The sequence below is a fragment of the Strongylocentrotus purpuratus genome, unplaced genomic scaffold (genome assembly GCF_000002235.5).
Source record: "Strongylocentrotus purpuratus isolate Spur 01 unplaced genomic scaffold, Spur_5.0 spur5_scaffold_8, whole genome shotgun sequence".
NCBI lineage: Eukaryota > Metazoa > Echinodermata > Echinoidea > Camarodonta > Strongylocentrotidae > Strongylocentrotus > Strongylocentrotus purpuratus.
Genome location: NW_022145614.1, coordinates 7,654,983 through 7,661,558, shown reverse-complemented (window position 1 = coordinate 7,661,558; position 6,576 = coordinate 7,654,983).

Here is a 6,576-nt window from a genome sequence, read left to right as displayed (position 1 = left end):
AGCTGTCTTTCTATACTCCTCACATTTTCCTTTTCTTCCTCATTTCTCACTTCTCTTCTCATCTCTCTTACCCTCACATATCCTCTCTTCTCCACCCCCTTGTTACCACCTTGTTTCCCTTTCTGCCTGATTCTTCTGTCGATACTACCCCTCTCTCTTTACTTCCCTTTTGATTTTGCCATTAATGTAAGTTTTTCCCCCTAAGTTTGCCATTACGATGTTGTTATTGATAGTCTTGCTAACGCAGCCTCGCGGGAAGCTCGGGGGGTTTGTATCGTGTATCAGCGCTGTGCGGGTTGGCCTGTGACTTTCATACCTAGTAAGAATGTTCGATAATGAACCCGAAGGAGGGCTCCAGCAAATGGGAAAAATAATAAGGTGGAAATGTCTCCCGATGAAAAGCAAAGAGAAAAGGACGCCACCGTTCGGCTATTTGAAAGTGAGGAAAATGCCCCGCACACATGCGACTTGGATGATTTCAAGATTGTTTACAAGTGGCGCCCTTAAACATTTTATCTTTTCCCGACAAAGACAGAAGCAGATTCCACCCCTTTTAACCTGCTTGATCCTGATCTGCATGGACTCTCCATATACTAGGTGTTCTAAAAAACGATGATACCAGGGATATGAGAGTTAAACTCTCATATCCCTGATGATACCATGCATTTCCATTATTTATTATACACCAGTAATGTCATGAGCGAATCTGCACAATCATACCCCTCAGTAAATCACTATAGAGTAATTTCCACGTACCACCATTTGGTATGATTATACAATTTATACAAAAATCCAGTCTGTATTCATTCATTACCTTTGAGTTAAAACATCTTATTGATGAAGGTTTTTATTCTATATACGAGTCATGAAACTAACGCTCATAACTTCGACTTGATTATCGTTTTAAAATGTATCAAACCTCTGTGTTTTTAAGCTCTGTCGCCGAATCTTGGCATCGTTTATCTTCCATGTCTTTAGTTCAACTTAAATACACTGCAGGCCTATACAAGGCGGGTGACGAAATGTGTTTGACAATACCACATGACTATACTTTTCTACAAGGATATACCACTTAAAAGTAAACATGCTTTATTATGCAGCTTCCAACCTTCCACCCTAAGCTTCTTTTATTTTTCAAGGTCAGATCCTTAGAACAGCTTCAGGTTCCAGTCATAATATGTAATTCTGTTTCCACTCTAGTATCTCACTTACTGTTTCTTCTGTCTAATATTGTTCTAAGATCTTTGAAATATTGTCTCGAGCCTTGCCCTTAGTGTTTATCTGTATAATTATAACTAGACACTTTGCTCATTCTGAATAAACAATTTTAAAACACTTTGATCAGTGTATAACCGTTTTTAGAGAAAAAACTAAAGAGATAGAAGATATAATATTTCGACAATTTTGCATTTTGTACTTTTAAATCGTTGCCTGCTACCAACATAATAAGCTTCAATACCTCACCATTGTCGTGAGTATGCAGGAAAGAAAGTAAGCTATTTGGGGATAATTACATCATAGCCTATTTCATTAAGGAATATGCTTTTGTATTAGTGTATCCGGACATTTTTTGTTCTTTTAATATTTGAAACATGGTTGAGTTGGGTATCTTAATGTACTTATAAATAACATTTCTGTTATAATATTCAGAACGGGAGCAAGATCTTTAATGAATTTTAAGATCAATATGTTTCGTCATGATTCATAATCACTTTTTAAAATAATCACTTGCAAATAAGTGCAAAATAAGGAAGTATAACAATGAGCGTATCTTTCATAGAGTACTTTAGCTACATGTTAAGTGATGTTCATTATTCTGTATCAATTTTCACCCATTAATTTCACACAATAACTTCGTTTCCTCCTTTTTAACTCTCGTCTGTTTATATATCTGTCAATTTTATAGTCCTCAACTCGAGCGAGATTGACGTTTGGGTAAGGTGAGACGAGAGAAACCCCTTCTATTGAATCACAGACCAAAGACATATCACGTTATCTCATCTTACACTCGAAGCATCGCGTTGCCATAAATGTATTCCGAAACGATACAGTATCTTGCAGTGAAATGGGGAAAAATATGCGTGAAAATTGAAACATAAATCCTTGTATTTTGTGCCGAGTCGGTGGACGGCGAAAATAGGCGCGGTGGAATCGCGTGCAATTCATGTAGATTTATTCATTTACTTATCGAGGTGCCAATTTAACATCGGTGATCGTTATTTAGTGAGATGGGCACGTGGCGTGGCTAGAGCGATGACTCTCTCTCCCTCTCTCTCTTTCTCTCTCCTCCTCCTCTATATCAAACTCTCACCGTCATCTAGAAGCTTTAGCTAGACTCTCAATTCTCTTTTATGACATCCTTATTGTAGGGTCTTTTTATCCCCTCTGGTGCTGATATTCATCCAGATATTTTAGCATATCAATTTATTCCTCTTTTCACTCGCCCGAAATGATTCCCCATCATCCTCTAATCCGTTCTGTTGAGATTTCCCCTTTTTTTCTCTCACTTATTTCGTCATCTACTCCTATTTTCAATTATTTCTTAAAGTCCTTTTATTCTTCATTTATCTCTCTTTTTACAATTTTATTTAATATTTTCTCTATATATCTGATAAAAAGATCTTCTCTCAGTGCCTTTTCAAAGAACACGCACACGCACACACGTACATGCGCACACGTACACGCGCACACTTACTCTCCCTATGTCTCTCTCTCTCTGTCTCTCTCTGTCTCTCTGAAATCATCGTTTCAATATCTCTATCATCTGATCATACCTCCGATTTCCTGATTCTCCTATTGCCAACGTTTGTTTTTCCCTTAAGATATTCTTTCTTAGTTTAACAATTTTTGTTGGTGATGTCTTTATTGTTTTTATAGATGAATTTCAATTTTGAACCCACTATAATATATAGGCTACTATATTTCTTCAATTTCGATTCCGTCTTATAATCTTCTGTGATCATTCTAATATACTAGCGTGATTTTATATCGCTTTTCATTCCTTCAAACTTTTTTGACTTGTTGTTATTCTTCTCTGTCACCTTTTCTCGTGCACTTTTCGTTCCCTCTTTCGCCCCTCTCTATTTCTCTCTCTCTCTCTTCCCCTTCCTCCCTCTCTATCTCTCTATCTCTTTCTCTTTCTTTCTCATCCTCTTCTTTCTTTCCACCCCCTCTCTCTCTCTCTCTCTCTCTCGCTCGATATTTCAGTCCATCCCCTTTCTACGCTATAATTTGCCCCCTCTCCCCCTGCCTCCCTCCTCCCTCCCTCCCTCGATTTCCCTTTTCCTCACTCGCTATCTCCCTCTCAACTACATCATCTAAAGCCTCTCAAGAATCGCATTTAGATGGAATATTGAGTTTCTGTCTTTGAGGAGGAGTAACCGTCGTTTAGTCAATACGTCATCGTGGCAGTATGGAGAGGGTATTTTATGACAGAGTGGTGTAACACGCGTCCGATCCGTATTTCCTTACATTCTTCAAGTTAGAAGTGGAGAGTAGTTATCGGGAGAAATGAGAACGGTCTGCTCACTCCCAGAAGTGATATTTTGCATAAGAAAGGCACTTACAATGTCCTTTTTCGCTGATGGATTAGGGCAGTGGTGACCTTTTCATGTTTGGATTCACCGTGTATCCAGAATACTTAGGATATAAACAAGGATAATCATTACAGTTAATGTGTTGGTATTCTATCCATATTGTGTGTAGGCCTATAATTATGATAAAATCTATAATGGAACACCCACACAGCAAATCCTAAAAATTGAACACCTGAAAATACGGAAAAGATAGCTTTGTAATAATGGCATTCAAAAGACGAGGAAAGTAGGCCTATATCTATCCACAGTTGGCTTATCTTGCAAATCGTGCGTTCACTTTCAATATATCCAATAGGTAGTGAGAGAAAACATTTTGATGCAAACCTTGCGAGCTAATCAGACCGCGTGTAGCCCGGGGCTCTGCTCGCGGGCTTGCTTATCCGAGGTTGTTTGGCGCCAGGCATAATGTTACACGGTAAACATTGTGAACCCCATCAATACCGCCACGGTCTCTAGCCAAACCGTTTACAAGTGGACGGTATAAAAGACATGTTCGTCCGATGCTTGGCGGGTTAATTTCACGGTGGCAATGATGGATAGTGCGGGTTGGCATACGGCTTGGGGGAAATATGCTTTAAAAGAACTTAATCGCGTGTGCATTTAAAGGGAAATCTAGCCTTGTATAAGGAAGGCGATCTGAGTGAAAGTAAGAAAATTGGATAACCGATTGGTGAAAGAAAGACTAAAATCGGATAAGCGATGAGAAAATGTTAATTCGTTTCTCTTATTTAAAAGCACCTGATAGTGGGTGGGCCCGTTTCATATTGGCAAATTGGTAATGCCTCTGTGCTGTTATGTCGGAAAACTCTCCTATATTTGGTATTGTACGCAAAATGATAACGACGATATTGTTTTCTACTCCTTGTTTCTGATCAGAATGTCTTTGTCTTAGGGTTTAAGAACGTGCTCTCCATAATATCTTGAGGGCAGCCCCGGGAAAGTATCACTTAGCGGAAATGAATGTTATGATACTCTTGTGCATAACAAGACCATGCAGCCATGATGGGAAATCAATCAATCAAAAAAAGCAAGATTAAAACACATTAAAAAAAAACACCAGTTAACAATAAATTGAATGAAACAAATTCTGAACTAAAACAGTATAAGTCCAATATCGCTTAATAGCTCTCATAAACGCTGAATAACGCATTGAATTGCGTTCATTCTGCTTGAAACTATCCTATGACAGTTTAAGATAATAGATTCATGCACAAAATCAATACCCCTGTAATTCTACTTTTGCAATCTGGAAATATAACTACGTCCCCCTCCTGGTTATGGTCAGAGCTGACTTGTTTTACACCCTCGTTTTCATAATGTCAGCGATGTGTTTTCGGGGGCTGGAATGAGAGTGCACAATAAGGCAATGAAGTATGCGAGAATGCATATAATCATGTGGAGTTTGTATTCCCATTGCCCCAGGCGTGGCCCACGGCCGTGGCTGAGGCCTTTCTCAGAGCAAGGTCTATACCCTGAAAAAGGTCACCCGCTGACAGTAGCCCCGTTTTATACAAATATGAAATATGATTAGACGCAACGTGTAGATACGGGTACAATCCCATTAAATAGAAAGGGGCATTGTTTCGTGTATCATGAAACGGTGATATGATTAAAGTGAAAATTATGTCAATATCTTTACGCATTGATGTGAGGAGGTCGTAATCTATCTGCACGTGTTATCCCTATTTGACTTGTAGTACATCGATCGTATTCTATTTCATTCATATTCGTTTAATAATTGCTCATCTCTGTCTCTGAGCAAAAAGTAAGACATCACATAAATTACTGTATCACTTCTTTCATATTGGTTATCATAAATTCCAATCTAAGAAGGGTGAGAAAAACAAAAAACACGGATAAAAAGAAAGAAAAAGGAAGACAAAATAAGAGAGGGGAAAAAGAGGGAGACATGGAATAGAGAAACCTAGGAAGTAGGAAAAAGAGGGCGAGTGAACGCAATGCGCATGCGCAGAATGTGTTCTGTCATGTGACATCGCAGATCTGACCAATAGCGTGCGGCCCTGCTTGCTATACTTTAATTAGCTTAGTTCTTCTCAAGGTTCTCCTGCTGTATACGTTCAGATTATGAACCGTATGCAACAAAACAACTTTCATAAACACGAACAATATTGTAAACAAGACTGATCTGTATTCTCTCAGGGATTCTCTCTTTCTCTCTCTTTACCAGTGTTAGTATCGTACAGTCATACTGCAAAATAATACATACAATTTTGCACTGCAATCCACTTGTCATCTGAGAATCTTAGTGATAGTTTTTTTTTTTTTTTTTTTTAATCGTTATCATAAGTCATGCTTATCTTCGATTCAAATATAACTCTAATTTTTTAATGTAATAGGAATAAAGTTTGTTGTTTGTTTGTTTGTTTTTAATTTCGTAAATTCAAAAAAAAATGATACAAATACAAAAATGTACAATTTTAAAGGTAAAGACCAGTTATGGTCATGCGATTGCATTGTGAAAGAAACGTTGTGGAATCGATCAGAAAAGGTTGATCATCTAGCATCTAGCATCTGCAAGGTTCTGGAATCATCAAAATGATAAGAAATTTGGCCCATTCTTCGTAAAGTTACAAGCACTATACACAGAAAGATGTATATGGGACTACCCTATATCTCTCACAGACCATGAGAGAAACAAATTGACCAAACATATGAATTAGTAGGCGGTTTCCCGGCAAATTTTTTATCATCATGTATTAGTCAAAACATATTCTTTCACATGATTGGTAATGAGAGCTTCCATTTCATTTTTTGAAATTGGGGCCTTTCCAATACTGGTCTTTACCGTTAAAGAAAAACGATTACAATACAAGAGATATCAAAAGGAAACTTACGACTGGTAACCCATAATCATCTGCAACATTGTTGATGCTGGTCTTCCAGCTAAATTCGCCTAATTTCATAAAGTAGAATACGATTGAAATGCTATTCCATTGAATCTGAACTTAAAAGTTGGAAT